This window comes from Ovis canadensis, chromosome 2 (assembly GCF_042477335.2).
Source record: "Ovis canadensis isolate MfBH-ARS-UI-01 breed Bighorn chromosome 2, ARS-UI_OviCan_v2, whole genome shotgun sequence".
NCBI lineage: Eukaryota > Metazoa > Chordata > Mammalia > Artiodactyla > Bovidae > Ovis > Ovis canadensis.
In genome coordinates, this window is record NC_091246.1 from 227,759,176 (window position 1) to 227,778,280 (window position 19,105).

Consider the following 19,105-nt stretch of genomic DNA (forward strand, 5'->3'; position numbering starts at 1 on the left):
TTTTTTTTGGTCTCCATGAAAGATTCTTGTTCTCATCTTACAAAAATGTGGGTTTGACTGAAAGCTATTAGGACTACAGAGTTTAGTAAGAATTTAATAATATGTAAAACATAAAAGCTTCCCAATGCACCAGACATAACCAGTTTAGAAGATGGAAAGATCAGATTCCAATCAAAAGAAAAAAAATTTTATTGCTTAGAATTTTTTTTAAACCTTGACACATATTTTTAAGTGAAAAGACTGAATATTTTATGTGTATAGAATTCTTCCAGATGTAATTGTAGAATTGTTGCAATTCTAATTCATTGCATGGGACTATATTGGATTGGTGTTGGCACTTGACAAAGTGCTTTGTCCATCTATCTCTTTTAGAAAAGAAGAGAGGGAGGAAATACACCAACATCTTGAAAATGATGCTATTTAAATATTTGTAAGTTTCAAAGTAAACACATTTGCCTTGTTGTTGTTTTCTGGTTGCCAAAGCAGAAACTTAAGGAATTGAACTAATTATCTACCTACTCTCCTGATTTTACATTTCTGCAACAGTGACGTGACGTAATGGAAGGCTTGATATACCTTGCTTGACATTACAGAAAGGATCTTGGACACGTGGTCTTCTGAAGAATGTGCAGAGTGATTTGAGGCAGTGAACGCAGAAAGCAAATAATTTCAGATCAATGCATAAGGGAATGCAAATTAACAGAAGACAAAAGAAGTCACTAAGGTCAGAGGAAAGACATAAATTACAGAAAAGTTGTTTAGGAGATATTCAGTGACATTAACAGTGACATGCAATCTGTTGCTTTCCCAAAAAGTAATTTGCATGGGTTATTATCTCTTGAACAACCCTTGTAAAATGGAAACTAAATAGTGAAGAGACAACAGATCACCTTCCATATGTGTTGCTCTTTTTGTGATAGGAGGACAAGTATGTGGAGGGTGGGATGAGGTATGTAGGGACCATGGTGTGCAGGCATGATGAAAAGGGGAGAATTTGTCTACTTTTATCTAGAGGTCTTTTTACCACAGGAAGGTTTTCAGGCAGATTTTTTTAGATTGCCAGAACTGCAACTGTTTGTTCCATGTACAGACAGTGCTTTGATTATTTTCTATCTCAAATGTCATTTGAAAAAAAAAAAAAAGAACTTATCTAAAGAATAAAAAATTCAGCAGCAATTAATTAAAGGGAGAAAAATGGTCTGTTCTGTGATGTTCCGCTCAAGAGAGCATATCACTAATATTTTTGAAAGACAAAAAGTGAATCAATTTTTCTTTCCAAGCAAACTAAACAAAAACAATTTCACTCATGAGCTGAGATGCTAACTGACAGCTCCCCATGTAAAGGTAGGTTATACCAGCAGTGATGTCATTTCTGAGAAGTGATGCTCAAAATAGAAACACTCCCAGAACTTCAAATGTCTCCAGCCCAAGCCATCTCCTCAAATATGTCATGTATGAATTTTCAGGTCATCTGAAAGAATCAGAAATTTCTTTCATTTCTTTTTCTTCAGGTTCTCGGGAGACCATTCAGTTTTATGTAATGCAAGAACACTGCAGTTTGGGTTGGGAAGTCTTCACTGCTCAAACAGGCTGCCTCTTTGGGATTTGTAGCACTGTTTTAGATTTCAGCTTCCTGCTTCACATTTCTGCTTTGGTTTCCTGATGTTTCACCATCACACCAAACGGCTTTCCAGAGCAGAGTTCTGTTTAAGTACTTTCTTTTATTGAATGTGGTGCATTTAGTACAGCTGGATTACATTACATAAAACTATGTTGGCAAATTAATTACTAAGCATCATCTTGTCATGGCAAACTTATATGTGCACACATACAAATGCAATAAATCATTGATGTTGAGTAAATGAGTTGCTGTAAAACATGGATTTCTACAGTCATAGGAACTGTAATTAATTTGTCATCACAGAACTCTTAGGTCTGCCCAATAGTACACAACTGTCTGGACAGTCAAAGAAGCAGACAATCCAACAGTTATGTTGATATACACAAAACAAAAACATCAGGTTGAATTATTCTCCACCCATCATCTCAAAACTATCAGGTCTCTTTTTTATCACAGAAATAACAGAGAGATGATATTGGACAGTGTTTAGAGTTAAGCTTTCCTGAGTGGCAGGTATCAATTTTTAAGATAATAACTTTGCGAAAGTATAATCACATCTCAAATGGGGTCATGGTTTTTATGCTTGTTTTAGAATACTTTGTTTTCATGATTTCCAGAAACTAAAGATCACCAAACAAACTTACAAATTGTATGCTAAGAATAATTACTTGTTAATATGTATAAAATGGCAACTCAAACTGTACATATTTCTAAGTAACACAGATTGCTGTGCTGTGCTTAGTTGCTTGAGTCATGGCCAACTCTTTGTGATCCTATGGATTGTAGACTACCAGACTCCTTTGCCCATGGAATCCTCCTCCAGGGGATCTTCCCAACCCAGGGATGGAACACAGGTATCCCGCATTGCAGGCAGATTCTTTATCATCTGAGCCACCAGGGAAGCCCAAGAATAATGGAGCAGGTACCCTATCAATTCTCCAGGGGATATTCCCAACCCAGAAATTGAACTGGAGTTTCCTGCTTTGCAGGCAATTTCTTTATCAGATGAGCTACCAGGGAAGTCTAGTAACACAGATTAACTGAAGTCATTTAGCAAAATTAAAAACTCAGTATCAGTTTCTATGTATGTTTATCCTATTCAGTACTTCTAACAGCCCCCAGTTGTTGACAGAATTTTTCAGATGAGGACAATGAGGTACAGTAAGATTAAGTAAATTACCTGGGCCATGTAGCGAGTGAGTGATGGGACTGGAATTCACTCTTAGATGGTCTGCCTGCAAAATCTGCCCTTAGCCACTGTACTGGGCTTCCCCATGAATTTGGTCCTCCCTCATCCTAACTCCCTTTACCCTGCCTTCCTTGTTTACCTGAGTTCCTACCAGATTATAAACTCTGGATGCACGACTCTATACTGCACATGGCTGTGAATCCAGCCCTGGAACTGGGCCAGGCAGACAACAGGTTCTTAAATAAGTGTCAGATGAATAAATGAATGAGTACTTAAAGCATTGTGAATTAAAAAATCTTTTTTATTAAAATATAGTTGACAAAATATTGTGTTAGTTTCAGGTATACAGCAAAGTGACTCAGTCATATATATATATATATTTGATATAACACATGATATATCTTCCAAATATTCTCAGTAAAGTTTGGAGAGATGAAGAGACTGGAGGGCCTCTTTTAATAGGTCAAAGCAGAGATAGGTAAATGCTAACCTCATCTTTACATGCAGGCTAGTGTTGCCTGAGGATATGAAGACTATAGTTGATTATGTTCAGAGACAGATGGCCTGGGGGTAACAAAACCAGCCTATCAATTAACATGGTTGTGTAGGGTCAATGTGCAGAAGCAGAAGGGCCACAAAATAAAAAAGAATATTGTTCTCCATCATGAAACCCAATGAACCTTGGGTCTTGCAAACCTGTGCTTGTTACATGTGTATGTGTGGTGTGTTGGAAACATGGTGGGGGCCAAAGAAGATGTCGGTAGACAAGGGAATTGCTGTAAATCATTGCTGCTCTTCATAAAGAGATTGTGGCTGATTTGTGAATGTCTGTTGATTTTGGTCCCTTGAGGCCCCAGGAGCCTCTGTCATGGGTCCTAGATTATGTGACTTATGGGCTACCCAAACGAGTAGCCTGCAATAAAAGAGAATTTAATTGACACAACTACAGTTCTGGGAAATACATCAAATTTATCTTTTAATAAGAGTTTAGAAATCGCTTTCCCCTCATTAAAATGAGTGGGGAGAGAATGCATAGGAAATTAAACCAAAGTGTTGAGGTGTGGGGAGTGGGGTGTGACTTCTAGAGGCCTTCAGTTTTGCCCTTTCTTGGGGCTTCTACCTTGGAGCTCTTTGGAAAACACACACACACACACACACACACACACACACACAAAACCTTGCTCGGTAGATGAAGTCTCTTTGGATCCCCTTCACCTTAGCAAAGTTTTCCTCAAATTTGGGACTGTTCCAGAGTCAAGAGCTTTTATTTAGCTGGGTAATTGTGTTTGTGGAAGTTAGGAATGTTTTTGTTCCAAGCACAGGAGGAAAGAGTCAGGAAAGAAGATAAAAATTTCAAACATCTCATACTTCATTGGGAAAAATAAACCTTTATGTAGGCATTCTGAATCTTAAGAGCAGGAGTCAATTCCCCAAACTTTCTGGCTCCAACCCTATCTGATATGACTTTCTACACAACAGCCATCCTCATTCTTGATGTTGATTCAGCCCCTGGTGAGAGCCTCCTTAATCAGATAGTTGCATAAATTTTTTTCTTCTCTACTGCTACTGCTTTGGCTGTCCTGAGTTTCTAACCTGTTGCTGACACCCTGCAGAGCTGCCTGCAACCCTGTCTTTTCCTCTGTTCCTCCCCATGCTTCTTTCCCATGCTGGTCCATAAAGACCTAGGGAAATGTCTGGTCAGTAGAACTGGTTGGAGGTGAGGAGTGAGGGGAAGAGGGCCCCTTTTCTCGCCTTTATTATCACTACCCTGCCCCCATATATGATACCTTCCATAGCTTTCCCAGTCCCAACCCATCAGTTCATCCCTTCTGATCATATTCTAGGCCTCTCTCTGTGCCCGTCCTAGTATCTGGCTTTGACTTCTATAATTATATACCTGGAATAGCTAAGTCTGAGACTGTATTTTCCTTTATATAATGAGAAAAAAAAAACAAAAAAACAAAAAAAATTTTTCTCTTTAATATATCCTACCAGGACCTCTGTGCACAAAAAAACCCTTTCCATTCCAATCCTTTTTCTTTGCAAGTACCATCAGAGCCATGTTTAAATGTTGCAGAGATAGCTATTATGTTGGGGATGTGAGGAAAAGAAAGAGGCCAGGATAATGTGTCATGTCTACCACTGGCCATAGAAAGAGGAAGTGCCAGACTGGAAGGAACACATGACAAGGAGAAAGAGACACACTGCATTCAGGGATTTTCTTAGGGAAGAGAAGGGCACCTGGAGAGTTGAGCTTAGGCTGAGGCTATTCCAAAGGAGGTAAGGTGTGGGAAATCCTCACTCACTCCCTTACCCTTTACCCTGCTTTCTTCCCTGCCTCGGTCTGGGGTTGTGCTGGTGTTGACTTGGGGCTGGAGTACAGGGGTTGCAGTGCCCTCTTTGCAGTGAAAGTGAGGGCTTGAGAGGTCTGGAGGGCCTGAGAGACCTGGAAGCCATGGATCCTGTTAGAAACATTTTAGACATCCAGAGAAGAAGAATTCTCATATTGTGAAAATCACAATTTGTTGATGTAGATTTTGAACTTTATATGATTATGGAATATATACTATGAGTAAACAAACTTCCTGAGGGCTTCCCTGAGAAACAAAATATGTAGCAGTTGTGCTGTCCTAAGTTCTAAACAGTTGGCTTTCCAGAGAAAAAACATTTCTAACTCAGAGGCTGCCTGTGGCAGGCAAAATAATACCTCTAAACAAGATAGCACATGTATCGTAGTGTGTAGTCTCTGGGTCATGTCCGACTCTCTGTCATCCTTTGGACTGGAGCCCACCGGACTCTTCTGTCCATGGGATTTTTCAGCCAAGAATACTGAAGTAGGTTGCCATTTCCTTCTCCAGAGGATCTTCCCTACCTAAGGACTGAAACTGTGTCTCCTGTATCTCCTGCATTGGCAGGCGGGTTCTTTACCCACTGAGCCATCAGTGAACCCCATACCTCAAAAAAGAGTACAAATGATTATTTTGGGGATATATTATCTTTTTACTTCTGCATATACTTTTGGGAAAAGAGCATTTTTCTTTTTTAATTATTTAAATATTTATTAAAATACTTAAATATTTATGATTATACCACCAATTTGGCTATTTTACTTAATATTTATGACTGTATTACCAATTTGCCTATTTTGAGAAAAAATTAATAGATATACTTCAGCTAATCAACAGCTGAATTAAAACGAGGGGCACATTTATCATGAGGTGAGGCCTCATGCAGGGCCCCAGGCATGTAAAGTGCATGAAAGATATTTAACCATACTGGTTAAGATCACTGTCTCTGTCCACTCTGGCATCAAACTGTGGCAAGTGAGTCTACGGTGGGCCTGAGCCATTTTTTCTAAATATGCATTTATGTTCATACCTAATACCTAATTTTTTTCCATTCTTTCAGCAAATGTTTATAGAGCATCAAATATAAGTCAGACGTAATGCTAGAGAATGGGAATCATAGTGAATCCTTTACTTTAGATATGCATCCTTCCTCTGATAAACCATATAAATTTTTATCCAGCTTCTGTTTAAACTTTTTAGTAAGAGAACTTCCTATCTAACTTTGTTCTTCAATCAATATCCAACAAATACAACAAGAAATATATGGCTCAACAAAATGTATTCCACATTTCCACTGTAAAAGAGACAGAACTGTCCTAATGGTAACATTCTTTTTTTTTTTTTAGTAGCTAATACCTAATTTTGTATTTGCAATTTAATATTCTGTTTGTTAAAGAGCTTCCCAGATTTTTTATAAGACTCATATTCTTGAAAATCTTGATCTGCTTTAATCAAAATCAAGAGGAGTATTTTATAATTACTAAAACTGATAGTAAAGGTTCCTATGAGCAAAGAAAGAAGTAAAATGAAGTAATTCTTTGAAATATGCTAAAACCTTCTTAGAGATTTATAGATATTTCCAAAAGAATGTAAGAATATTTTATGTCATGTGGTAGAGTATTCAGAATGTTGTCTTTTTCAGGATTAAGCCACCAGTTAAGACTTACTTTCAAAATTCTTCTCTCCTAATCCATTCTGAAGTCATCCAATCTGCAGGCCAGCTGGGTTACAACTGCCTATTTACACTGAATAGGTTTTAGGGTACAGCACATTGAAGGTTTTTCTTTAAATCTTTTCTACTCAAAGTGTGGTCCATGAATCAGCAACATCTCCTGGGAACTTGGTCAAAACTTAGAATCTTCTAACCCCAGATCTACTGAACCAGAATTTGCATTATAACAAGATTTCTATGAATTTCTTCCACATCTTAAACATTGCTCTAAATGCCTGCTGCAGTTTTGAGATCAAGACTACTTAGAAATTGATTGTTTCTTTGAATTTAGATGAATATGATGATCTTCCTGTTGGAACACAACATAAAATTTATCCCAGAGGTCTGAGCCTTTTATGGTTATTATATTAAATTTAAAACTACACACTCTGGTTAATTTCTTTCCCCTTGAATTTCTTGTCTCCTCTCCTTTCTCCCCAGTCTTCAACATGAAGAAGGAGGTCTCTCAGTGTCAAGTCTTTCAATCTTCCGTACAAATGAATAACAAGCAAATCCAGTGGAAGGCATATACTGAGTCTTATCTTCCCTGTGGCTCCAGCAATTGCCAATGGTTTTCATGGCCTCTCTAATATTTCTCCTCCTTTGTTCTCTAAATTGACAATGGAGCTTTTAAAAGTTGATGTTTTCAGATCACAGAGAGGGCTGCAGTGAGGTAAGAACTGGGAGCAAGTTTGACATCTGACTTGTTCTGAAACACACATTCCTGCTTGCTCTGCGCTCCCACACCATATTGCTTATTCCTCCATTAGTAGTGCTTTTTTCCTTCTGTCTTTTATTATATTCATTATACGCCTGCCTCACCAACTGGATAATAAACTCCTTGGGGGCAAAAAGAATCCATATTCATTTTTTTTCCTTCCATCACATCTACATTTAGTACAAAACCTTATAGTACTGCATGCTTAGTAAATTCATGTGTCAGAAATTTACTATATACATATCTGTGTATGTATTGCCAATATCTCACTTTTTAAAATTAGATTTGTGGTTGTGGAGACATCAATGATTATGACTTGTAGATTAGAGATAGGAATTGAGCAATAAGTCTTGGTTATTGACTAGCAGAATGTAAAAGTTATTATTTCCTCAGCCCCAGTTATAGCAGATGGACTATAGCACTCTAAAATTTGATCTAGTAGCATTCATTAAAATCTGTGAATGAACCAGATGGTAAAGGGTTGTACTGGGGAGAGTGAATTTTAGAAGTGATAAAACAATAATTTTCTGATAACTTTTTTCTTTCTAAATTTTATGACCTTGCAGAGAGTTTCTCCCATCCTTCACGATTTCACATCATCTATAAGTAACAAAGAGACAAGGTGGCCTTCCCAGTTTGAATCTTGGCTCTGTTTCTTGCTAGCCCTGAAGCTGCTTTGTGTTTCCATTCTTTTTTTTTTTTTTTTGTAAATTAAAAGAAAATAAAAAAACCATGATGAATTTTCACAGAGCAGTATCTGACATAATAGGTGATACATACATGTTTGATGTTATTATTATCCTTCAATAAAAAGAATCCTGCAGTTCGGCTTAGAAGTGCAAACACCTGCATATTTTGAATATCCATTATGATTCTGAGGGTACACACTGACAGACAATCCCATCCATTCAGTCAAAACTTTATCCAATGGGCTGAACACTATTTTTTTCACAGATCTGGAGCTTCTCCATGAGGCTATGAGTTCTAGTGTGTTTTGTTTTTGGTTTCTGTTCTTGGCTGATATATGTGGCAGTCAGACCCTCAGGGACATCCAGCAAGCTTCCACCTCATAGTGTCCATGATTTTGTGTAATTCCTTTTTCCAAAGCATTTGTGGGTCATATGACTTGTTTCTAGCCAATAGAATATGGCAAATATGGTGGAATATCACACCTGGGATTACCTCATGCTATGACTTCTTCTTAGCAGACTGCAAAGTTCTCCTAGCTGGCTTGACAGAGTAATGAGCCATGTTAAGGAAACCACATGGAAAAGAGGGATGATCTTCCCCACAGGGCCTGAACCACCCTCCAGGAAATAGCCAGCAAACAGCTAGGGCCCTCAGTCACACACCACAAGGAAATAAACTCTCCCAACAATCTGAATAAACATGGAAGCAGATTCTTCCCCGATCAAGCTTCCAGATGGATAGCAACTCAGTCAACATCTTGATTGGATACTGTGAGATCCTGAGCAGATGACCCACCTAAGCCATGCCTGGATTCCTGACTCCCCAAAACTGTAACCCAATAAATGTTATGTAGTTTTCAGTCACTAAGTTTGTGGTTACTTGTTATACGGTCATAGAATAGTACTCTGGTATAGTTACCAGCACAGAAGTGGGGCTCATATTTGGCAATGGGCCCAACAGTCTAAGGTCTTTGCTGTGTCCTGTCAGTTATTTTGGAATGACTGGGGACCTTTAAAGTGGGCTTGCATGAGCTGATTGAAACTATTATTAGGCCAAATTCCACTTTTCAGTAAGCAGTTAGTATGGAGTTGTGTTGGAGTTAAAAAATAATTGTTCCTTTAATCAGGTTATTCTTTCAGTTCCTATTACCTCCTTTTTTTTTTTTTTTTTAGAGTAATAGTTTTTTTTTTTTTTTCTTTTTTAAGAATAGTTTCAGGTCTACAAAAGAATTGAGAAGACAGTATGGAGTATTCCCATAACCATTCCCTGAGTTCTCTATATTACTAACATCTTGCATTAATGTGGTACATATGTTATAATTAATGAGTTTGCATTGACATATTATTGTTTATTAACTAGAGCATAACATTTATGTGCATCGTTGCAATATCTTAAAGAGTAGTTTTACCACCATAGAAATCCTGTTCATCTTTCCTCTCCCCTCCATCAAAATCCATGGCAATTACTGATCTGTTTATTGTCTGCACAGTTTTCTCTTTTTCCATAATGTCATACAGTTTGAATCACATGATATGTAGACTTTTCAGATTGGTTTCTTTCATTTACAATACACATTTAAGATTCCTCCATGTTTCTTAGTGGTTTAATAGCTCATTTATTTTTATTGCTAATATTGTAAGAATGTACCATAGTTTGCTTATCCATTTACCTACTGAAAGTCATCTTGGTTATCTCCATGTTTGGCTAATTATGAATAAATCTGCTAAACTCGTTCAAATGCAAGTTTTTCTATGGACAAAGATTTTCACCTCGAAGAATAACTATTAATATCTAGGAATTTGATTGCCTGATCAAATAAAACTATTTTAGCTTTCTAGGAAACTGCCAACTTTCTTCCAAAGTGACTATATCATTTTGCATTTCCACTGGCAAGAAAAGAAAGTTCCTGTTACTCCAAATCCTTGTCAGCATTTGATATTGTCAGGTTTTATGTTGAACCATCCTAATAGATGCGTAGTAATATCACATTGTTTTAATTTGCAAAAATAATGACATATAATGCTGAACATTTTGTCATATACTTATTTATCATCTGTGAGGTGTGTCTGTTCTGATCTTTTGCACCATTTTAATATTGAGTTGTTTGTTTTCTTTCTGTTGAGTTTTAACTGGTATTTGTATATTTTGTCTAATAGTTCTTTATCAAATGTGTCTTTTGCAAATATATTCTCACAGTCTTTGGCTTACATTTTAATTACGTTAATGGTGTCTTTTGCAGAGCAAAAAATTTTTAAATTTTGATTAGAAGTCATCTCTTTTCCAGTGTCATGACTGAATTGGGCTAGCCCTTCAATGGAGAAATTTCCTGGCTTTGAGGACTCTGGGAAAAAGTCAGCTACCCATTTGCTACCCATACTTGCTCCTGTTGGTTTGCTTTAGAAACTTATTCTATTTTGATGTACATGGAAGAACAGAAGGTTTTGTTAAAAACTTACATTTGAAACTCAGCATGACAAATATATAAGTCCCCAAATGGAAGATATATAAGTGGCAGTTAATTTTATGCTTTCATTGGAATTTTTTCCAATAACTCAACTGTAATCCGATCATGTGAAGTAAAAGCACAGATAATTTCATTTGTGTTCCCAGGATTTAAATCACTTTGGCTTTTAAAGTAGTTTTTAGAGAGGAACTAAATAATTCACTCTAGAATCTTTTCTTTTTGGATAGTTATAAAGAAATGGGTACTTTAGGATCTAATTTGTTTGGACTTTTTCAGGTTTTGTTTTTCCTATTTAATTAATGAAAATTGTTGAAGGTTCACTGTCCCACCCCTTTACCTAAATTCCAAATTCTTTTCATGGCAAAAGAAAAAAAAGACTTTCTTTATTTGGCTATAACCTGCTTTCCTAGCATTATTGACTCCATTTTCACTTTCCTCACACATATTCAGTAATACACAAAGTTTTCAGTTGAACTGTGAACTTTTTTGTGTACTGCTGTGGCTGCCTGAAATGTCCTTTGCACTTCACCTTTTTATTTCCCTGGTAAATCCAACTTATCCTTCAAGGTCCGTTTTAATGACTACTTCTAGCCAGAGTAGAAAGAGTAGACACTTCTAGGCAGGCCTTAACCCTGTCTCTATTAGCTCTGATAACTTTTTTTTTTCAAGTTTGTGCCCCTTTTTTCCTTGTGCTTTATTTAGTTTTTTTTTCCACACCAGATGACTTCTGGGATCTTAGTTCCCCAATCAGGACTTGAACTTGTGCCCTCTTCAGTGGAAAAGTGGAGTCTTAAACACTGAACCACCAGGGAAGCCCCAGCTGTGATAACTTTTGATAGTAATTGCTTACCCATCAGTACTCTCTCCTGGAGAGGCAGCTCCTAAGAGGAAGGGGGCGTTTTACTTTTTTTTCATTTTCTGTCTTTTCTGTATTTAGTATGTTTTATTCATTGTAGTTGCTCAGCAAATGCATGTGGTAATATTAGAGATAGATGAAATATCTCTTGTAATCCTTATCTATTGCTAGAGAAACATCTGGTTGTCTATTGGCTCCCAAAGACTTGATGAAGGCCTATCACCGCAGATAAAATTTTTCAATAATCATTTACTACTTTTATATGATTGAAGAAAAGAGAGTGGATTATTTTTCTGTTCCCTCCAGTTGTTCAACAGATTTAATCAAGTTGTACATGGATGCCAAGTAACGTGTAAGATACAACAGCAGTTTTTTATTAGATAACTTTAAAAAGCAAAGGAAGAAGTTGCAAGTAATGACTTTTCTCTAGAGATCTTTATATTGGTGACATGATGTTATATGATGCAATAAATAAATAAAATTTTCTTTGGGAAAAGTGGGTGAGAAGATTCATTTTTGATTAATTCTCTCATTAATGGATGTCCTTCAAAGTACAATGTTGGCCATATGCTTTATCATAATGTGAAAATACAAATAAATGACTTCAGATCTGGCTGCCTCATGATATAGTGCTTGCTACATTAAAGATAATCATAGATACTTAGTAAGTATTAATTGAGTCAATAGAGATAAATGAATTAATTTATGGGAGTTTTTCACATCCTACATCCATTTTAAATAAGTGCTACAGAACTATTTTTAGATCAGCTTTCTCTTCAAGATATTCATGTGAGGTCAGAAGGGTTTAGATAAGAAGAGAATCATGACAGTCTTATCTAACTTGTACATTTGGCCATGCTTTGTGGATTGATTAACTTTCATGCAGAACGATGGGGGTGTGTCTGTAGGGACAGCTGAATTGGCTGTGCTCATCATGGAGTATACGTTCGGTTCTATGTCTAGTCTATCTCCAGTCTTATGATGTATACTCTGAGAGGTCCAAAAGGTTGATATGTGGTCATTACTTTGTAGAATCGATACCTTAGTCACAGCGAATATAAAATGACTTTGGAAGAAGTAGAAAACCATTGCAGGAAAGAGCTGGAGGTGGGAAGTATGGAAAGTAATTCGATTGATACTTCCCTAATCATGGACTTCCCTGGTGGCTCAGATGGTAAAGCCTCTGCCTACAGTGTGGGAGACCCGGGTTCAATCCTTGTTTTGGGAAGATCTCCTGGGGAAGGAAATGGCAACCCACTCCAGTATTCTTGCCTGGAAAATCCCGTGGATGGAGCTGCCGGGTAGACTACAGTCCATGGGGTCACAAGGAGTCGGACACGACTGAGCGACTTCACTTCACTTTTCTTTTACTAATCATTGTCATTGACATTGTCCATCTGACTCAAGTACATTGCCGACCATTTACCCTCTTGTTTATTTATTCATTCATCTGTTCATTCATTAAACAAATATGAATTGACAACTACTATATTTCATATTTCTTGCTAGATGAAGAAGATATTCAGTTCAGTTGAGTTGCTCAGTCATGTCTGACTCTTTGCGACCCCATGGACTGCAGTATGTCAGGCTTCCCTGTCCATCACCAACTCTTGGAGGCTACTCACATCCATTGAGTCAGTGATGCCATCCAACCATTTCATCCTCTGTTGTCCCCTTCTCCTTCTACCTTCAATCATTCCCAGCATCAGGATCTTTTCTAATGAGTCAGTTCTTCACATCAGGTGGCCAAAGTATTGGAATTTCAGCTTCAGCATCAGTCCTTTCAGTCAATATTCAGGACTGATTTCCTTTAGGGTAGACGGGTTGGATCTCCTTGCAGTCCAAGGGACCCTCAAGAGTCATTTCCAACACCACGGTTCAGAAGAATTGCTTCTTCAGCACTCAGCTTTCTTTACAATCCAACTCTCACATCCATACATGACTACTGGAAAAACCATAGCTTGACTAAATGGATCTTTGTTGGTAAAGTAATGTCTCTGCTTTTTAATATGCTGTCTAGGTTGGTCATAACTTTCCTTCCAAGGAGCAAACATCTTTTGATTTAATGGCTGCAGTCACCATCTGCAATGATTTTGGAACCTCCAAAAATAAAGTCAGCCACTGTTTCCATTGTTTCCCCATCTATTTGCCATGAAGTGATGGGACCAGTTGCCATGATTTTAGTTTTCTGAACATTGAGTTTTAAGCCAACTTTTTCACTCTTCTCTTTCACTTTCATCAAGAGGCTCTTTAGTTCTTCTTCACTTTCTACCATGAGTATGGTGTCATCTGCATGTATGAGGTTATTGATAATTCTCCCTGCAATCTTGATTCCAGCTTGTGTTTCATCCAGTCCAGCATTTCTCATGATGTACTCTGCATATAAGTTAAATAAACAGGGTGACAATATACAGCCTTGACGTACTCCTTTTCCTATTTGGAACCAGTCTGTTGTTCCATGTCCAGTTCTAACTGTTGCTTCTTGACCTGCATACATATTTCTCAAGAGGCAGGTCAGGTGGTCTGGTATTCCTATCTTTAAAGAATTTTCCACAGTTATGATTCACATAGTCAAAGGCTTTGACATAGTCAATTAAGCAGAGGTAGATGCTTTTCTGAAACTCTCTTGCTTTTTAGATGATCTAATGTTGACAATTTGATCTCTGGTTCCTCTGTCATTTCTAAAACCAGCTTGAACATCTAGAAGTTTGCGGTTCATGTACTGTTGAGGCCTGGCTTGGAGAATTTTGAGCATTACTTTGCTAGCATGTGAGATGAGTGCAATTGTGTGGTTGTTTGAGCATTCTTTGGCATTGCCTTTCTTTCGGATTTGAATGGAAACTGACCTTTTCCAGTCCTGTGGCCACTGCTGAGTTTTCCAAATTTTCTGGCATACTGAGTACAGAACTTTCACAGCATCATCTTTTAGGATTTGAAATAGCTCAACTTGAATTCCGTCACCTCCACTAGCTTTGCTCGTAGTGATATGTTAGAGGCAATGTATTGTAAGGGGAAGGAAGTGGGGCTTACAAATCATCCTGACAATTTCTAACTCTGAGACCTTGGAATAATAATACCCTGTCACTTACTGCTATGAGAATCACCTGAGACTATGTAATACATAGATATAATTACATTAAATGTAATAGTCATTTCCTAAACACTGCAGTGCATAGTGTGGAGAAAGCTAAACTAACAGAATCACAGCTAAAAGGAAGTGTGTTAACTTTCTATTGCTGTTCAGTTGCTAAGTTGTGTCCAGCTTTATGCAACCCTGTGAACTGCAGCATGCTAGGCTTTCCTGTCCTTCACTATCTCCTGGAGTTTGCTCAAAATCATGTCCACTGAGTCAGTGATGCCATCTGAATAGCTCATTCTCTGTTACCCTCTTCTCCTCCTGCCTTAGATCTTTCCCAGAATCAGGGTCTTTTCCATTGAGTCATTGGCTCTTCTCATCAGGTGGCCAAAGTATTGGAGCTTCAGCTTCAGGATCAGTCTTTCCAATGAATATTCAAGGTTGATTTATTTTAGGATTAAGTCAAATTTGATCTCCTTGCTGTCCAAGGGAATCTGTAGAGTCTTCTCCAGAATGTGCGTTCATGCTAAGTTGCTTTAGTTGTGTCCGATTTTTGGCAACCTTATGGACTGTAGCCCTTCAGGCTCCTCTGTCCATGGGATTCTCCAGGCAAGAATACTAGAGTGTGTTGCTATTCTCTTCTCTAGGGGATCTTCCCAATCCAGGAATCGAACCAGCATCTCTTATGTCTCCTGCATTGGCAGGCAGGTTCTTTACCACTACCACCACCTAGAAAGCCCAGGCATTCTCCAGAGCAATAGTGATCTATTTCTTCACATTATTCTTATGTCAGAGGCAACTACTTTCAATTCTTTTAGATTATTTTTTTTTTGGTATTTACTTTTTTCATGTTTCCAGGCAATTTTACTGGATTGGTATTTTTATTTATTCATTTTTAAAATAAATATATTATTTAAAAATTATTTATTTATTTACTTTTGGACACATGACCAGGGATCAAACCCATGCTCCCCTGCAGTGAAATTTCAAAGTCCCAATCACTGGACTGCCAAGAAAGCCTCTGAATTGGTATTTTTAAAGTTCAGTTTTAGTCATTTTATAATTATCTACAACTTTGTAAATTATTTTTAAAAATTATTTCACTGTCCCTTTCACCCATGCATGGCTTCTCAATCTAGCATTTCCCTAAAATAGTGTACTTTCATAGATCAATATGCAGAGTTTACATATTTATGACTAAGTGGATGTTATTTGTAGTAGAGCCTCAGCAAATTATAAAACTCTTTTACTGTAAAGCCCTTTTCTTGCATTTAAGAATCTTTTTGCTTTAATATATTCTAGTTTTCTCTGTATTGATCCAGAATTTAACCTCAAATCCATGCTGATTCTCTAACTCTCTTCTCAAGAACTAGTTCATTAGATACACAGATAGTTTCTTCTTCCTGAAGATGTACTTGCTGGAGACTTCTGACTTGCTTGTGTGGACAGGGTGCCCTTTATGCATGTTGCCTATCATCCTGAGAAATCTTTGACTATTATCCTGAAAACTGAAGTCATCTCTTTCTTATGGTGGATTCTTTTCCCTTTGTCTTATTTCAGTCTAGCACCAAAATATAAGTAGCTTTATTACTGAAAGGTATCTGGGGCCAGGGGTGTTGGGGGAGGTTCTGGCTGCTTGCCACTCAAAAGCCAATAAACAGGCCAGGTTGGTGTAAAGGAAAGTTTGCTTTATTTCAGATGTGGCAATGGGGGGAGAGGGTGGCAGACATCTGTCCAAAGGCAGACTACCCCCTTGACAAGCAGAGGATGAGAGCATTTATAGACAGAGTCTGGAGAGGGGGGAGTTACACGCAGGAACAGCATAGTCATCTTTAACAATCATCTTCAAGTTGGTCTTCAAGTTGGTCTTCAGTGATCTGACCAGCATCATCTTGAATGTTTTAGGTGCAGTTAATCTTCAGTTCCAGGGTCCATTTGCTCTCATTTCTTTGTGGTCAACTCTCGGAATTGTGGCAGCTCATGTCCTGGCTACAGTCTGGTCATCATATAGTTAACTTCTCCACGTGGGGTTTTAGTATCTACAAAACAGTTCACAGTGTATGGCTCAGAATATTACCTACAGCTCTCGAGAAAGAACTAAAGTTCCTTAACTATGCTTAATGACTACATTATTATTTAAACTCCTTAGACTGTTTTCCTTTGTTTCAGCATTTCTCACTTCTCTGATTAAACTTATTGTTTGAAGAAAGTTTTCCACAGGCAAAAGGCAGGCAGAGGACAAGTTTGGGTGGGGGTGGAGGGAGGGTCTTGCTCTGTTTCAGCTTCACAGGTCAAAAGTTCTGTGTTGTTTGTATAAATTTCTCTTCGGATGTGGATAACTCTTGATGACTTTCCAGGATGAATCTGTTGCAGGAAGGGGGATCCCTTCCAGGGCCGGAGAGTGGACTGTTATCTAACACTCAGAAATAAAATTTCCAAGGATACACACATACTGACAAAGCAAAAGGTTTTATTGGGAAAGAGCACCTGGGTGGAGAGCTCTTGGGTGAGTGAACCCAGGAGAACTGCTCTATCACAGGGCTCCCAGTCTCATGTTTTACAGTGATGGAATTAGTTTCTGGGTTGTCTTTGGCCAGTAATTCTCACTCAGTCCCTCCTGGTGGTACACAGATCTCTCAGCCAAGATGGATTCGGGTAAGAAGGATGCTGGGAGGTTGGTAGGACTTACGGACTAGAGGACCATCTCCCCTTTGGGCCCCTCCAGAATTCTCCAGGCTAGTTTTCAGCAGCAGCGTTCTATTCCTTTTGGGACTTCTTGTGAGACAATTCACCTAAGTGTTATCACTGTGCCTGGCCAAGGTGGATGGTTTCAGTCAATGGTTCCCTAACAATCATCTTCTTTGTTGGATCAGCACTCCTGGTGACTTTGATATTGTGGTGCTTCTTCATTAATGTGCACGTCCATGATGGCAGAGGATGGGGACAAGAGCATGGAATAAAGTCCACCAGCTCTTCAGTGCTCCAATCTGGAAGTTTCATCGTGTCTTATGCTCCTATATATCATTGACCACACCAAGTTACCTGGCCATGCTGCGAGGGTGTAGAGAAATGTGTGCTTGGAAAGAGAGGATAACTGGAAATATGAATGTGTAATGTAAGGCTCCCATATCTCTTTTGGACATTTCAGATTCTCCTGACTATCCAATCATTGCCTCTTTCTTAATCCAGCCACACTGTGACAATCACTTCTGTGAATGTTCTGAGCAGCTTTAGGAAGCATCAACTTGGAGCAACTCAGCTTGAACTTGCACTGATAATTCTTGCTTCTGATTCTGAGCTCCTCAGACACCTGGGCCCACTTGGCACTCATGCATGGGCCCCTGAAAGGGCCTGTAACTGAGCAGGACCATATGGGGTCTTCCTGGGACAGACCCCTCCCAGATATCCTCTGCTTTAGTTCCTCTCTGAAGTACCTATATAATAGTATCTGACGCAAATTTCCTGAGTTGTTTTATTATTGCTAAAATCCCCACCAAATGGAAATCTTTGTCTACTGGATGACCATAAGAACATAGCTGCCAGACCTGCTGGAGCCTAAGGATTGGTAAGTTGCTTCAGTCATTTCCAACTCTTTGTGACGCTACGGATGGTAGCCTGCCAGTCTCCTCTGTCACTGGGGTTTTCCAAGCAAGAATATTGGAGTGGCTCACCATTTCCTTCTCCAGGAGCCTAAGGATTAATAATGTTAAGCCCTGTGATACTGCCCGGTTACATCACCATCAACCAATTAGAGAACTGTGCATGAGCTGATCACACACTGTGGGACTCTCCTCCCTTACCTTGCCTATAAGATGCTGTGTGGAAACCCATCAGGGAGTTTGGGCTCTCTGAGCATTAGCTGGCCGTGACTCCTTGTAAGGCACCTTATGTCCTTTCATTCATTGCAACCTGGTTTCTGTAGGTTGGCTTTATTTCATATGGGTGAGCAGACCCGTTTTGGTTCAGTAACAGACTGAAGAGTTGGCACCCTTAGGAGAAACTCTGAGCAACATTTGACAGGAACTAAATGAAAAATTCTTGCCCATTTCTTCCCAGGATGGATTTCCTTATAATATCTCTTCCTGTTTCCCTAAATTTGTTCCCCACATCCCTCACTCCTACTCTTAGCATCATACTTCCTAATAAAATACTACTTGCCCTAGGCTTGGCTTTCTGGCTCAACTGGGCTAAGCTACCTTGTCTTCTTTCTTGGTTTACTATCATGTTTGTTTGGAAGAAGAGTGTTTCCTAAGAGAGGGTGCATGAGAGATAAATTTTCTGTAACCTTGATGTCTAAAATCTTTCAATAATAATTGACAAGCATTTGCCTTTGTATGGAGCTCAAGGCTGGAAATAATTTTGCTTTGGAATCCTGAAGGCATGGTTCTACCTTCTAGCTTCCAGCTACTGAGCAATCTAAGATACATTTTGT